Here is a 17,295-nt window from a genome sequence, read left to right on the forward strand (position 1 = left end):
TCATCAGTTTATATCTCAAAGAGAATAAGGAATAAGTAGTAGAAGAAGGTAGTTATAAATACTAGCTATGCCCATGTGACTAGTTGCAGAAATAAAGACTGCAATCATTTCTTATTTCATTATGCGTATGTCTGCATATTTCTTGACCAAATATTTTTAGCTTTTTCTCTCTCATCTCCTTGATATCTTACATAATATATATTAATAAGTAGCTAATTTTATATCACAGTTTTTAAGTTACAGGATATCAAAGGAGAAGACTGAATATCAGGGAAGGACTTTGAATCCTTTTCTGGAATTAAGTATTAATGTATTTTCAATTGTATGGAGGAAAACTGTATCGTGTTAGATGGAAAATGACGTTGTTATTGTTTTCCATTTGGAGAGTAAATATGGTTTAATGAAATACGTATGGGTGCCCAGTTGGCAGGGTGCGCCATGATGAGTGTTTGGTCAGCTTGTCCTGGCTTCAGTCCCCAGTTATGCAATCAAGCACTCATGTATGTTTTGCTATGAAGGAATATTTTTGATGTGCTTCAAGTCCATAATCATTTAGCTCTAAGTAAAGGAGACTATCCCAGATAAAAATCTGAAACTTCCCCAAGAGAAGGTGAAATTCTGCCTGCGGACAGTAGTTTTAATCCATGCTGGAATGCTCCAGCCTAATATATGAAAGGAACTAATGTTCATTGTAAAACAAAATGTACTAAGTGAAGAAAAAAAGTGAAGAAAAATCTTGGTGTACCTCTGATTCAGTAAATGAATATAGACTAGAAAAAAATATATATAGCACTGAGATAAAATCTATCCCATATTTCAAAAAGATCAGATTTTATTTATTAGGTGATACACAAGACAGTTTATATGCACAGAAGCAATTAACGAACTGTAAAAATCACCATTAGCTTGAGACAAGACTGGTAAAAGAGGCTAAGAATATGAGGGCAAAAGTTTTTTCAATATGATTTTTGCTGAGAAGCCTGTTTTTGATAATTTAGCTCTGAGGTTTTTGGAGTTTTTAGTCCATTAGTAGAAACTAATAATTTATTTCTCTTTCTGAGCTTACCTCATGAGAAATAGCAACTTTGTAATTTTATCACCACTAAAATTTCCCCCTCTTTTTATCTCTGCTTCTTATTGATTAGATTATTGCCAACAATACCACCTATTTTATTTTTTTCTAGTCCGTGTTTCATTAACTGAATCAGAGGTATGCCAAGATTTTTCTTCACATTTTTTTGTTCACTTAGCATATTTTGTCATAGTTAACATTAGTTCCCTTCATAGATTAGCAATTGGTAGTTCTTAGTTTTAGTTTTCCAAGCCATGAGATTGTGTTTCCATTGAAGAGCCTCTCATTGGTCATTTGTGTCAGGTGGAAAGAGAATTTCTCAGAAGCTACCCTGTGGTCTCACTTTGAGGACAACAGGTACACATTTCGTTTGGCTTCAACCAGTATGACAACTTGTTTTCACTGAACTTCTTCAGTCCATTCTCTTCAGTATTTTGCACCTGGCACTATTTCACTTTGACGACATCTTTCCATTCCTATTCCTAAAATTAACCTGCCCAGCTTCCGTGTCACCTCTTTCAGGAGATTTTAATTTATCACTAAAACTAAAAGTGCTTCCTTATTCCCATGAATCCCTAGAGTAGTGATGAAAGTATAGTTAACGAGGATCACTAATCATAATGCCTTTCTTCCAAGATGGGCTGTGGCCTCAGAATGCTTATTAAGATAGCACCCTATGTAGCCACTACAATATCATGAGTTAGTATTGGAAATGAAAGTCAATTGTGATCCTATCATATCTCTCAGACATGAGTTAAACTATAAGCTCCTTAAAGACAGGGCACAAATCATCTATTTATATTTTACATGATAAACAACACAATGATTTGAATGTATTAAATAATTAATTTAATACAGCTATTTACCACTTATTAACAATCTGTTCTTCAAAATAGGCCATCTGACTAAAAATGCTAACCAAAAATTTGTTTCCCATTATTTTTAATGGGAATAAATGCAAGGTTACACATCAGCCCCACATTCCCAGTTACTTAAAAAAACAATATAATTTTATATATAAGTATCTGTTAAGTGTTTTAAACATTTCTTCCAGATCATTAAATGTAATTGATATGCCTATTAAAAAACAAATTGTTTGTAGTAACATGGCTTTTCTAGTACCAGCAGTATCTAAGATGAATACCCGCTTTGTTGAGATTTGGCCTGCTTCTCAAAATGTCCATGTGAGTCCAACATTCTATCAATTCTATTTGGAAAATTACTTTCCTCCATGCAGTTTGTTAAAAAAAATATCGACTTTTAGAGAACAAAATATAATTTTTTTCTGTATAAATATTGGCCTGAAAAATACTGTTTTAAGAGACCATATTTTCTATAAAGTTGGAGAATTAAAAATGAGGATACCTTCTTCCAGAAGAAATGTTTAACTGTGTAGATTGTGCAGTTGTACTTCATTTGCATGTTTTAATTCATTGTTTTCATTCATTCAACACATTTATTGATTACCTATCATGGGTCAAATCTCATGTAGGTATTAGGCATGAAATATGATAATCAATGAAAATAAACTAATAGTCTTATGAAGGGTAAACACATATAGAGAAATTATTAACAGTTAACACAGTCTCTAGTGGATTTGTGAAATCATAGTGGGAGAAATTATTAATTTTTCCATAGTAATTATTGAGACCTCAATGGTGGTATATGACTTACTTTAAAGAAATAATAGAAGGGTACCAGGTAAACTGGAAAGAATAACTGCACAGAATTACATTAAACAATGTTATGTTTGAGGATCTTCCAGAAGTGTTGATGTCTATAATGCAAAATGTATATAGGTGAATGGAGAGATGTGATGTAGAAGTTAGCTGGAGCTAGATCCTGAATAATATATTAAATACTCTGGGGGTTTGGACCTTATCTCTTGGCAGCAAGGATCAAATGATGTGGGTAATGTTGGGAGACAGCTGTTAAGTCCTCATTTGAGAAAGACAACTGACATTGCTGCGTTGGATCACACTGTGAAGATATTGTAGACAGTGCACAGTAAGTGTAAAGATGAGGACAACCTAAACAAATGTTTTTCAATGCTCTAAGCCCTATGCACAAGCCAGCAGCACCAACATATTTTTGTCAATTATAAAACATTATCTGTTAGTACTAATTGTGAGAAATTTCCAAAATTGTATTTTCATGTATTGAAACCTCACTGCAAGGATGGGGCTAATACAGAGTCCCTGAGGAGTAGGATGTTAATACTTTATGAGTCGCCGCTACTGATTGTGCCTCAGAGTCTCATGAAAGTCTTTCTTTCAGTTTCTGCTCAGACAAGGGTCCTTGGGCCTGGGTATCTGGAACAAATTAGAGACACATCTCAGGCTCTTTTTCCTATTCCATTTCCCTAGGCATCCTTCTTTCTTCTTCTGAGAGTCTCATTCAGATTCCTCAGTAGAACTGAACTTCTGCCATAGTTCTTTAGTCATGCCTGGATATTTCTTTACTCCAGGAGTGGTCAAAGATGGGTTAGGCTGGTACCCCTGACAGATCTTTATAGTCAACATTACTGGAGTCTGATTGAAGAGGCTCAGAGAGCCAGCCTTGTGCATGTGTTTTCTTGAATCTCTAAGAGAAACAAACTCCAGTTGAGCAGTTTGTAAGAACATTTTTGACACCGAAAGAGTTTCACTTATCTCTGATGCCTCATGTCTCAAAGTGTCAGGTTAGAATGACTGGGACTGTATTAGAGCAAAAGTAACAGAAAAGAAATGTAAGGCAGGATTAGTCAGCCTAGAGAAAATTAATCAGCAAATAAATATAATTGTGGGCCATGGAATTTATTCACCATCATATTTAAATGCTCTAGAAGTTCTTTTCTTCTTGCTTTAAAATTTAACCCCATGTCTTATGGAAAAATTGAAAAATATTAACACCTCAAAGGCATTTTTGGGATACTTTACAACCATATTTTATGGCTCTTTTGAATATAAAACTTCATACTAAGGTATAATATGACAAAATATATTTATCAACTTGATCCTTTCTAAATGAAAGATTTTTTAGTGTAAAATGTGATCTTGCTTAAAGGAAAGTATTGTTTCGCAAGTTAACTTTTAATCAAGCATTGTCTTAGAATTCCCCAGGTACCAAAGTTGACAGTAATGTTTTTATCTCAAAGCACACAAATTGTCAAAAAAAAATTACTGAAAAGAAACTAGTAAGTGATTCCTCTCCACCCTTCCCCTGGGCCAGTAATCCCCTGACTCTAGTGATATATATATATCTAGTGATGTATATATAGTATATATCTAGTGACATAAATATATATTTATAGTGATAATATATATATATATATGTGAATGCTGAAGATTTTTCTTGTAATTTCTAAGAGTGTATTTTATTTGGAGGAACTGAAGTACTAGGTTATCCTATTTTAGAAACAATGACAATCTGTTGAGAAAAAAGTCAATTGTGAAAAATAAAAGTAAATATTTGAAGTCCTTTGAATGATCTCAGTTAAATACTATTATCCTCTACTTCTCTAAAATATATATGAAGAATTGCATGGTCTTCTACTGATTGTACTGTTTCCATTCATAATGAAGTTACTTTATTTTCCTTTATTTGCAATTATGCTGAAATTTGGAGAGAATTATTAGTCTTAAATAGCTATGCTTTGTGAAAAAGAATGTCATTTTACCCATTCAAAGAAAATTCAGATTTGGAGAATATATACGGTTTTATTAAAAGGAAACATGAAAACTTTCCCATTAAAATTCGTATTTGTAGTTTTTCTTTCTTTTCTTTTGTTCTATTTTTCAATTGTAGGAAAATCTTCAATTTGATAACTTCCAAAATGGCAATAAATTAGCCCTAAACCCTATAGTATGGGGAAATAGTGTCTTTCATACTTTAAATGGGAGCATAAATTGATATAACTAGAATTAAATACAGCTTTGTTAATCTAATCACAAATGTAAATGCATGTCCTCTGTCCCAGCAATTCAATTTCTAGGAATTTGTCTTACAGATATACTTTGACATGTCTGGAATAATATGTGTATAAGAACAGCATTGCAGCACTGAAAAATGTATGCCAGTTGGGACTGTTCAAATAAATTACTGTAAATCAATCCAATAGAATGGCATGCAAATATTAAAAAAGAATAAAGAAGCTTTATATGCAATGAAATTAGAAAATCTCTTATTTGTATTATGTGAAAAAGTTCAGCATATAGAAAATACTCCACGTCATGTTAATATTTATGTGTTAGATAAGAAATCTAGAGGTACATATTTATAAATGTATAAAATATCTATGGAAAAATATCCAAAGGGCTAGTAACAGTGGTTGCCATGGGAGAGAAAAGCTGGGTAGGAGTAGAAAAGAAAACTAATTTATAATGTATACACCTTAATATTATTTGAACTCTGTTCCCTATACATTCATTACAAACTCAGAAAAAATAATTTAATAAATAAAAATAAAACTTAGGTAGCTATTTTTTTCTTGTCAACTTAGAATAAACTTTTGAAATATTTGTGGTTTTTGGGAAGATACTAAAGTACAGATTAATACAAACAACATAGAGCAATAGTTACAAGGTTTTTTTCCCTCCATTATTGTCATAGTTCAGGCTGCTGTTTTTCATGTGAAAAGAAATATCAGGGTTTGCCTATTTCTTTTAATGACCTTGGGAACCAATGGACCTGATTTTTTAAATCATGGTTACTGGGTTTTAGTGAAAAGACATTTAAATGTATAAGGCCAATGTCATGAAGTGATTCTGGTACTTTGAAGATGGTCTTGGGTATCTGCATATGGGGAAACATAGCACAGCTGGTGAGTGGCCATTTGGTTTCCTGACATCAACTGCAGTAACCTTGAAACTTAATTTCCAAAAAAGTATTACCATTAACAGAAAACCTCTATCTATACAACTGTAGAACAGTAGTCTTCAAAGTACATTCTATTTTGAATGCACTGTTATCAGAAAAAAAGTTTTTCTGAATATAGGTATTGTAAGTATTTTTCAAAACAGGAAAGATTATATTTTACAAGACTTGAAACTGAAACCTGTTGCTCTGGAAGGAGGGATTTCCTGCCTGGGGCAAGTTCCTTATGAATTCGATAATACCGAATTAAGGCAAGGGCAAGAAAGAGGTGATTTTCAAAGGGGCACCATGTTTATTCTCAGGGTAGTAGGTGTCAGTCTCTCCTGGCTCTGGTGAGGCTCCCTTGTGCTCCTCAGCACAGGCTTAATCCTCTCCTAGCACAAGGGCTCTGCTGCTTCTCTCGCCAACCACCATTCTCTCCTAGTTCTCCCTCCAGGCTTCCTTTCTCCACTCTCCAAGCTCTCCTCCAAGTTCACACCACTCTCTCCCTGCTCGCCTGGCTATCTACTTCCCTGCCTCCCAGGAGGAATTCTGTAGGTGGGTCTCTGGTGACGGGTGGATACCTGACCAATTATGTACCAGGGTCTGAGGAGAGGAGAGGAGAGAATGAGTGAGTCCTCTGCACCCTTCCCCTGGCCAGTACTCCCCTGACCAGTACTCCCCTGACTCTAGTGATACATACACACACACACACACACACACACACAAAATGGGTGCTATTAAGGCCAGGCAGGAATCCTGGTCAGAAATTTCCATTTTTCCACAAACATATATTGGCAGACTATTTAAAATATATTTCTAGAGGACTGAAAATTCTCCATTTATAATTATGATTCTTTAATCTTTGATATTGTTTCCTGAATAGTCATTTTATTTAGCTTGCATTTCTTATCTGAGTATACTTGGTTCAAGACAACAGTTTCTTAAATAATAAAACATAGAAATAGCTGCTTTTCATTGTTTACCATTTTTTACATTTTTCCTTAGAATCCTGACAACTTTGTATTTGGCACATATGATATGATTTCCTTTTTGATTCTCTACTGCTTTTTAAATGGTTAGAGAGTAGGCTGAAATAATTCTTCAGGGTACCTCTAGTAAGAGTTAATGAGTCCAAGAATTTGTTAAGTGAATAGAATAAAGGTTTCCCTATCTGTGACAGAAATATAATTATGCATGTATATAAACTTGCAATTAGCACCATCTTGTAAGCATATTTAGTATCTTATTATAGACAATCTTGAGTCTGCCATTCTTAGACCTTATGGCTTTGTAAGGCATGTCCTCAGGCTCATCCTCGGAAAGCACCTCTTCCTCAGCCATTTCTAATCTCTCTCCAGTTGTGTCTTGACATCCAGGCATCTTTCTGAATGAAGAATTTTGTGGAGCTGGCAATATTCTTTGGATATTTCCTGTGAAGTAAGTTATAAGTTCTATCCATTGGATTTTGCCCATCTCTCCTGGGGACTTACGTCACATTTTCTTTTTTCCCCAAAGGCAATAGTTCAAGACTTAAAAATGTGGTGTTCTGTCTCTTTTCTCAGGAACCCAGAGAGCATCTAAATCTTAAATAATCACCTTCAAATATTCTCCAAGCTCCCTTCTTGTCCAAGTGTGTATGAGAATGTGTGCGCGTGTACGTGTGTGTGTGTGTGCGCGTGTGTGTGTGGTATGTATGTGGTAGCTCCCTGTGGAGAATGGAAGCTGCTCTTCCTCGCCGCCCTCAGTCCTCTCACTGCATGTCTGTTTCACAGTCATAGACTCTATTTAGTCCTCTAGGCTCTGCCTCCTGTTCATCCAAAACAAATCCTTTTCGTTATTCAAAACCACAAACTGAAAACTATCCCCATAATAAATGCCTGGGGTCTTACATATGAATAACTCTTTGGCTTTTAGATGATTATGTTATGAATTTCAAAATCCATTTAGTTTCTCAATTGAGTTCTTTGTTCTAAGCTCTACTTGACTGCCCTATAGGACTGCAAGGCTGATATTCCTACCACTTTAATAGTACAGAAAAGCATAAGGGTAATAGGAATGGGGGAAAAAGGAAGTTTAATGTCTGACTGTCATCTTGTACGTTCTGTACAGCATGCATCTCATTTATAATACATTTGTGAAAGATGAGGAAATCTTTTAGTTACGCTGCATGTCTTACAGACAAAGGAATAGAGTCTAAGACACTATTTTTCCCTCAGATCACACAGCGAGCAAAACCAGCCTAGATCTTGAATCACTGATTTTTTTGTAGCATGTCACTGTATTCCCTTGCTACTCTTTACTCTTATCTGTTTCATTTTGTGTTTGTTTATAGTTTCCCAAAGCTCCAAAGAATAGACTTTTATAAATTCTTTGCATGAAAATTCTGTATTTGTTGTTGCAGAGGAAAGGCACAGAATGATGTAGGGAAATGGAAGCACCCAGGGTTTCCAATTTATGCAGAACATACCTAATATTACTTTCCATGTTTCATCTTTTTTTAGTATGAGAGATCTCTTCTCTCCTATTAAGTCTCCTGAAATCCACATCCACAATGTAATTTCTCAGATTTATATATGTGTATATATTTGAAGAAACAGAGGCCTAAACAACTGGAAATCATATTCATTTCAGCATTGCATTGTCATATTGTAGTCATGTTGGGTTGTATGTATATGCACAATAGGGAAAAGCAGGTGCATCAGATACATTGTGTAGATTATTGTAGGAATCTGATTAAGCCACACTTGATCAGAATGAAGTGATCTGGCTACTGTTGCTTAGTAGACAGATAAGTCTAACTGCTAAGTAGAGACTAAACTGAGAAATTGCAGTGGTGGGGGGTGTGGGAAGGTGAAAAAACAGAAACAGAAGAGAAGCAGCAGAAATGAGGCTGGTATAGCTGCGCACATAAAGAATCTGGTTCAGACCAGAGTGAGTGGAACTTCCTGTGCTTCTTACCTGGGCTTAGACTACAGAGGGGTACGAGTCAGTAATTCTCTCACCCAGCTAAATACATTTAATTAAACTGCCCTAGTGGTCTAATATGATCCCAAGAAGAAAAACAGAGCTCAATAGACAATAAATAGAAAACGGTTCATACCACATGCTATAATATTCTTGGTGATTCAGTATCATTTCAAAAGACACGATGTTTAAAAAATTTTTTCAATTAAATTTTGGCACAGTAAAAAATAGTTAATTTCTTACTATTAGCATTGATATTCATACTGTTTTAAGGCAGTTGGAAGTGGAGTTTTCTTTTGTTCTGAATCTATGAGGGGTTTATTTTTGTTGATCTTCTTGGCTTGGTGTAAAATCTTTTGGGATTGGCATTCCCCAATGACTAAGTGCTGAATTATGCTGTCTGGAAAGTTATTGTGAGTTCCACTGTGGTTTTGGTTCACTAGATTTTTATGTATTTTTACAAATTTTGTACATACACCCAGAGGCTTTTTGGCACTGGCTACATTTTGAAATTCAAGAAAATAAATATAAGCCATTTAAATAGGTATCCAATTCTAGATTCAGCATTTTAAATATATTGAAATACGTATATGAGAAATTTTCTGAAACTTGGAACAGAAACTAACTTGGCAAATGTTTTTGCTAATATTACAGAAAAAAACTTTCTCTGAAGCTCAGTTGATTATATGGCCTTCAGGTCATGTGAGATATATTTTGAATCTGATTTCTGAAACTTAGAGGTAGTGTACTTAATATTCTATATACTTGTTTTGCATTTCTAGGGACTGGATAAGACCAATGCTAATTGATTTAACTTATTCCTGGGGAAACTCAAGCTCATAGCCAACTTGAATTATAGTCAATAGTTTAGTGAAATGCAAAAAGGTTTATTTGGAAATAAAGAAAAATCATTTTTAAAATAAAGCATAGCTCTTTCAAAAACATAAAGGATATATTCGCTAATCTTTTTCCCCCTTCCATTTGTCAAACTTAAATAATCCACTTGGAAAATAAAGTCAAATGGCATATTTGATTGAATATTGAAAGTTCCATTTACAGTGAAATAAAACCCTATAATTCTCATGTGTAGTCCTTCAAATGGACTGTTAATCAAACAAGCAAATTAATATCAATCAAAAGAATCTTACAATTATTAAAGGTAAAAAAGCATACTAAATATTCAGGATTATGTAACCTACATCTCGAATACTGCTTTTGACCTTGAAAACATGAGACTTGTAGGAAATTATGATAGGCACGGACACATAGATAATGGCAGTATTTTATTAAAGGGGTATCATTTTGTCCATAATTACAGTGAGATTATGTTATAACAGCAGTATATAAGAGTTTCAGAGCCACAGTGGTAGTTTGAGGCATAGGATTCTCAGTTCTATTGTTATTTTTCTGCCTCATGGTACCCTCATTTTGGCCACTGTTTTTCCATCTGCCAAGGAATGTCAGCAAGTCTTGTCTGCTACTACCTCGAAATGCTGTCAAGGATCTCATGTTTTGCTTGGTAATCCCTTGAGATCTTTGGATGAAAAGAACCATAAAAATCCAAAATGTTTTTGTAGGTGGGGCTTTCCAAAATTGGTCCCTTTAAGGGTGCCACCCACTTGGATACTGAATACCCTCCCTGTGTAATATGGAAAGGCGGTTTGGTGAAAATTTGTTCTTATAGCATCACTGAAAAAAACAGACGTCTTTATTACTTAGAAAGTGAAACACACCCATTGGGGATCACTTCATCTTTTTTTTAAAGTAAATGAAAACATCACAAGTTGAACTGATGAAATGCAGGATGAGTGCAAACAGACTACACCCTTCCTCTTTCAGTCATAAGGAGCAGCGGTCTGGCAACTCTCCCCATGCACCCTCCCCTGTCTAGTAAAGGGCTCTATTTGGCTCACACACCAAATCCGTATCTGAGCTACAACTAATCATGCCTCTATCGAGTCACCAACAAAAAACCCCACAAACTGGTTGCTTTCCTCTTTGTGGTATAGGGAGAATCTTTTCCCTGTCATTTTTTCCCTCTTTTTATCTGCATCATTTTGTCCTTTTTTTCCTAGACATTTTCATTTCTTCCAACTTTTAATTATCATCCCTCTCTTGACCTATCCTTTTCTAATCTCCACGGCTATGTTAAAAGGATGCTTGTTCACCAGATGCAACTCTCCAGGGGCTCATTTGGAAAAAAATAATCTTTTCTGTCCTTCCAGCTGCCTAAAGTCATGATGAGTCATGTTTTTGACTCAATTGACGGTAGCATTTAATATAAATAGTTGGCCTTACCCAGAGTTGCTTCTTAGTTGCCGTTCCATTTTTGAGTTCTACTGACTGACAGGATGCAGCATTTGACCAGAGTAGCTTTCCTGGTCATATGTCCTTTGTATTTGTCCTGTCTCTATTACACCTGGCTAAAGCAATCAAATCAGGTGGATGAGAAGCAAACTAAGTGACTGTCACTGAGCATTCTAGCTCTAGGGTATCTAGTTTGAAATATTCTTGCAAAGCTACTCACCACAACTGAAATGGATTCCAAAGGTTAATAAGAAATTAAGTAACCTACTTCCTAAGTATTTTTATTTAAGATCATTCCTCAGTAGTGTCATTATTATAGCTCAGTGTTAGCTACCTTGGAACTATGGAAGGAAACTTGTTTCAAAAAGAAACAATATTTGGTTTCTTTTATATTAAGTTTAAAAAGAGCCCAAAGGAACTATTGCTGGTATTCACTATTTACCTTGTCAAAAGAAAAGTTTTTAAAAGTTGAAAAAGATGACTTTCATACAAATACAGAATAAACATGGTAAAGGCTTATTTAACTCATTAATGAGGTTTATCAGTCAGGATTTAACCAGGTGAGCAGAATGAGTATGACATACTCATATACCCCTTCTCTTCCCAAGCACATATTTATTTATTTGTTTACATGTCTCTTCTTATTATTTTTAATTTCAAGGAATTGGCTTAGAAACTGTGAGGACTGGTTAAATAAATCTGAAATCCTGTAAGTCAGGTCAAGAAAGGAAGATCATAAGTAGGCTAGCACCCACAGTCATGGGACAAATCTTTTTTGTGCCTAGGCAGTTAGGTAAGAACAACTAGGAGCAGGCTGAACCCATAGTGTATCCTCAGGAAAGGCCTAACCCCTTTTAAAGGTCCTCCCACAGAACGAATCAGGCCCACCCAAAGAAATCTTCCTAATTTAAAGTGAATGGATCAGACACTTGATATATTTCTGCAAAATCTCTTCTCAGTAACTAGCACCTAGGTTTGTGTTTGATTGGATAACAGAGAGAACACAGGTTCATGCTACAAAATGACCATTGCTTCCTTTTTGTCCTTCAACTCTCATGAAAAAATGCCTCCTGTAGCTCTTCCTAATGGAGACATACTAGAAATGCAATTCTGGAGAATGTAGTTTATGCTAGGCAAGTTGACATACCTCAAAACCATATGTGAATATTTATAGACTCTGTGCTATAGTCTGAGTGTGTTCTCCCAAAATTCATACATTGAATGCTAACTCCCAAGGGCGATGGTATTAGGAGGTGGGAACTCAGAAGGCCGTTAGGTCGTGAGGAAAGACCCTCATGAATGGGAGCAGTGCTTCATGTAAGAGCTGCCGGAAATACTCCTAGTTCCTTCTGCCAAGTGAGGACACAGTAAGATACAAATGTAGTTAATGTTCAATAAAGCAACCTTTCGATATGCCTTTTCTATTAGACAAATAATTTACATTCCTACCAGACTCAAATCCATATATTAACATGTCACTTTGATTCTGGGGTTCTTGTTTACAGAGTTAAAGAATGAACTTCGCCAACACTCAAGGTAGGCAAGCAAGAAAGAGGCTTTTTATTTATTTTTTATTGATTGAAGTAAAGGTGCAGAACTCCCAGGAATATACTGGGAGGGGCAAGGCTGCCATTTCTGGGTTCAGGTCTAGAAGTTTTATGCCTGTTACGTCCACAAGGGAGAGAAGCTATTTAGCCAATCATACTAAAGGTCATTTCTATTTTTACCTAGTGAGCTATGGGACTTATAGTTAGTAAAAATGGCTCTTTATCACAGAGGTTCAGTGAGAACCTTCTTATACATTGTTGCCCTGTTTCAACTGCAAGTCCTCCGGTTTACACATTCCCAAGGTCCCCAGTAAGCACCCCGTTTATCCTTCCCAGGGCCCTTAACTTGCTCCAGCTAGACAGGGGCTGCCCCCTGTTCTTTCTCTGTCTCAGCTTCATAGATTTGAAGCCTAATTAACAGTAAACAGCAAGTCAATGAAAGACATATAGGCCTAGATAGTTAAATAATCTTTGAATGGGCCTATTAGACAAAGTTCCAGTATGACTTTGAAAGGATATGCAGACCTCCTTTTGGTTTATTTATTTACAACTTGGGATAACTTTTTTTCAACAGCTTATTAAGTATTTTAACTTCTTTCAGTATTAAAACGATAACATTTCTTTGAGAGTTTAGATATCCTGAAATACAATATTCCATCTGATGACTCAGAACCTAGTGTTGATTTTGCAATTTGACAGTGGTGTCTTTTGGTCTTCTCTGGTCTAGCTACATATAATATCTAACCCTTCACAGGCTATCACCGCGTAGCACAGGAGTTTCTCTGGGTATATAAGGATGACTCTTATGTTCCTAGGTACATGGGTCTCTTGACTCTGCAGTCCCCAAGCAATTAGAAAGGAAGAAGGAACAAAAGAGGAAAGAAGATCATTATTTTAAAGGGCCCAAGGAAATGTGATGGAATTATTGAGAAAGAAGAATAAATGAGGGAAGGAGAACATCATTATTTTTACTTGAGCAAAAATTTTTTTCCATAAGGAAACAAGATATAGACCCAAATTTGAAAACAATCAATTGACTGTTAATTTAGGTTCAGTAGGAACAAAGAAAATGGTGTCTGTCCTGAAAATTGTATGGTATTAAAGCTATATATTACTATTTTGAATGCAACAGATTTTCTTTCTTCTATCCTATACTAAGGACAGTATAGATCATATTTATAAGCCAATTATTCAGTAAATGTCTCAAAGTATACATTGCGAATGCACCTTGAAGTAACAAATTTGGGGGGAAAATGGAAAAGTCATCTTTATTTGACTTAAAACAAATATTGTGTAATATACTCACTATATTCTTTTTTATGATCTTTAAAGACAATTGTTTAAGTTTCCACTTCTTATGACAATAAGAACATCACTGCCATGCTGAAAGTAGGAAATTCATGCCTTAAACTACCAAAACTAGTGCTGTGAGCAAATTCATCTTAATCTGTGTACTCAACCTACTGTTTCATTCTAGATGTCTTAGCAAGTTATTGTAGTAAGTAGTTAACACACATCTAACAGATTTCTGTCTCTCCATTCTAACTGTTTTTCCAGTCATCTAATCAGCTGGCAGAATCTTTACTCTGGAATTCAAGGATCTTTATATTATTTTCTGGTTTAAACTCTTTCCATGACGTGCATTGCCTTCTGGGTCAATGCCACCTACCTAAGGTTCTTCATGAGCCAGGTTTTACTACCACTCCAATTTCAATTTTGGCTATGCACTGTCAACTTCTGTATGCACTATGCCATATGACTCAGCCATTCTAGTCCTAGGTTTATAACCCCAAAAATTGAAAACAGGATCCGAACAGATATTTGCATGCCAGTGTTCATTGCAGCACTAATTTCAATAGTGAAAAGGTGGATATACCTCATGAACAGATGAATGGATCAATAAAATGTGGCATGTACATACAACGGAATATTATTAAACCTTAAAAAGAAATGAAATGCTGATGCATGTTAAATGGATGAAACTTGAAAACATTATGTTAAGTGAAATAAGACATACAAGGACAAATATTGTATATGATTCTACTTAATGAAATATCTAAAATAGGCAAATTCCCAGAGACAGAAAGTAGATTGAAAGTTACCAGGGGTTTCCTTGTGGGTGGGTGAAGGAATGGCCTCCAGTCTGGCCCCAGAAAATGGCTACAGAGAGGGTTCCAAGTGGCCAGGAGTGACAAGGAGCAGGGCCTGACTGCAAAGGTCCTAGATGCCTTGTCTCTTAGCTTCAACACCAGACTCAAGTGGTTTGGCATATGCTTTGTATGCAGCATTTTCTGTCTGTTCTTGGAACTGAATTACTATGACTTCCTGGTTGCATAAAACTTTTTGCAGTGTTTAATACCCTGAGAGAAACTGTTACATCAACCAGTATGAACTTTAAATGGGCCCTATGAAGTAACTGAAGAAATGTTTGAGACAAGATTGCTTGCCACAAGTTTCATATTTACCCTACGTGCTTCTCTTTAGTGATACAAGACAGGCCTGGCCCAATTGTTCTGCACATTAAAGTTCTTGTAATGACCTGGTGTAATCTATCATGTATCCATTAAGCAAGAGGTGTAATAATTAAATGCTATTCTTCTGTCCTAAATTGAAAATCAGAAACTCTTTGAAAAGAGCATTTGAAAGTTGGGTTTTGTTTTTGGTGAAATCTCCTTTTCCTGATATAATAATCACTCCAAAACAACTACAGTGACCATGTAAAACCATTTGTATTCTGGTACAAACTACATGCTCGATGAAGCTTTAAATTTATTATGTCATTAATATGACCTTTCAATGAAAAGGAAATTTTAATCATTGCTCATTGTAAAGTATTTTTAGTTAATTTTTTGATCTTTTCAGAACAGCCTTGAGATACAAATATTTAAGGGTAAACCTGTGCTGCAAGTAATATTCAGCTTTTTTGCCTCCTTTAAAATGTCTACAGTTTTAAAACATCTTTTTCTAAAAAGCTTAAATGTGAATGTTTTAACTTTAAGCTAAAATTGCTTATTATGTGTAATGAAAATAATATAATCTTTATAATTTAAAAATAAACCCACACTTGAAAATAAAATTGTTCACCAGGGCTTGAGGGAAGAGATGAATGGGGTGTTCTCATTTAATGTTTACAGAGTTTGTTTGGGATGATGAAAAAGGTTTTGAATGGATAGTGATGATGGTTGCACAACATTGTGAGTGCAGTTAATGCCAGTGAATTATACTCTTAAAAATGTCTACTACTGAAAAAAAGAAGTCAATATACCCAAACACAGAGAAATAAAGGTATGTTAAGCCCCAAGGGTAAGAAGCACAATTTCATACTGTTTACCATACCTAGACTCTTGTAGGTGTTTTTATAAAAGGTAACTCACTGAATCCTCAAAAGCATCATTATTATTTTCTTTATCTCCTCACTGAGAAAACAAGTTACAAAAATTTTTAATAACTTGTAAACATTATGTAACTAGTAGATGAGAGAGTCAAGATTTGAACCCCAGCATTTTGCCTCTAAAACCCATGATTTTATCCATGCCAGCATTTCAACCATGCATTACATTCTCTGCCCATTGTTGAGGTAAATGCTGAATGAGGAGAATGAATCTAGAACTGTGGGAAGTAGAAGACTAAGAGGAATCAGTCTATTTTCTGGTCATACTGGTTTCATAAGACAATAACCTTTTGAATATAATTCCCAACTGACAAATTCTTTACACTTTCGGTGTGCATACTGCCTTCCCATGTGACTTTTCAGTAGGTACAAGAATATGTTGACTCTCATTTTAATAACTGCTTTGCACATTTTTTTAGCAATTGATAATCAAGTTTTTGAAATAGATGATAATTTTCAGCTTTATTGATGTATAATTGACAAGTGAAATTGTAAAGTCTTTTAAGAATACATGATGATTTGGTACATGTGTATATTGTGAAAGGATTCCCTCCATTAAGTGAACTAACATATCCATTACCCACATATAACCCCCTTTTGTGGTTAAAACATTTAAATTCTACTCTTTCCAATTATGCAGACAGCAATTTAAATTATATAATAAAGTGTTGTCAACTGCAGTCACCATATTATACATTAGATCCTCAGAACTTTTTCCTCTCATAACTGAAAGTTTATACTCTTTTATCAACCTCTTCCTATTTCTCCCATCTCCCAACTTTTCTACTCTACTTCTGTGAGTTTGACACCTTATTTTTATTTTTTAGATTCCACAAATAAATGATACCATGTAGTATTTGTCTTTGGCTTAGCCTAATGCCCTCCAGTTTCATCTATGTTGTTGCAAATGACACAATTTCCTTTATAAAGGTTGAATAATATCCTATTGTATACATACACCAGATTCTCTTGATTTGTTCTTTTGTTGATGGATGCTTAGGTTTTTTTCCACATCTTGGTTATTATGAATAATGCTGCAGTGAACGTGAGCATATAGATATCTCCTTTGGATGTATACCCAAAAGTGGGATTGCTGGATCATATATGGTATTTCTATTTTTAATTTTTGAGGAAACTCCATACAGTCTTCCTTAGTGGCTTTACCAGTTTGCTTTTAC

General features: G+C 35.1%; 1 pseudogene; it reads left to right on the forward strand.

Moving 5' to 3' along the window:
- Positions 1-438: 438 nt before the first annotated feature.
- Positions 439-15,338, forward strand: LOC118907568 (vesicle transport protein SFT2A-like; annotated as a pseudogene).
- The last annotated feature ends 1,957 nt before the right edge of the window (positions 15,339-17,295 follow it).

This window comes from Manis pentadactyla, chromosome 3 (genome assembly GCF_030020395.1).
Source record: "Manis pentadactyla isolate mManPen7 chromosome 3, mManPen7.hap1, whole genome shotgun sequence".
Lineage (NCBI taxonomy): Eukaryota > Metazoa > Chordata > Mammalia > Pholidota > Manidae > Manis > Manis pentadactyla.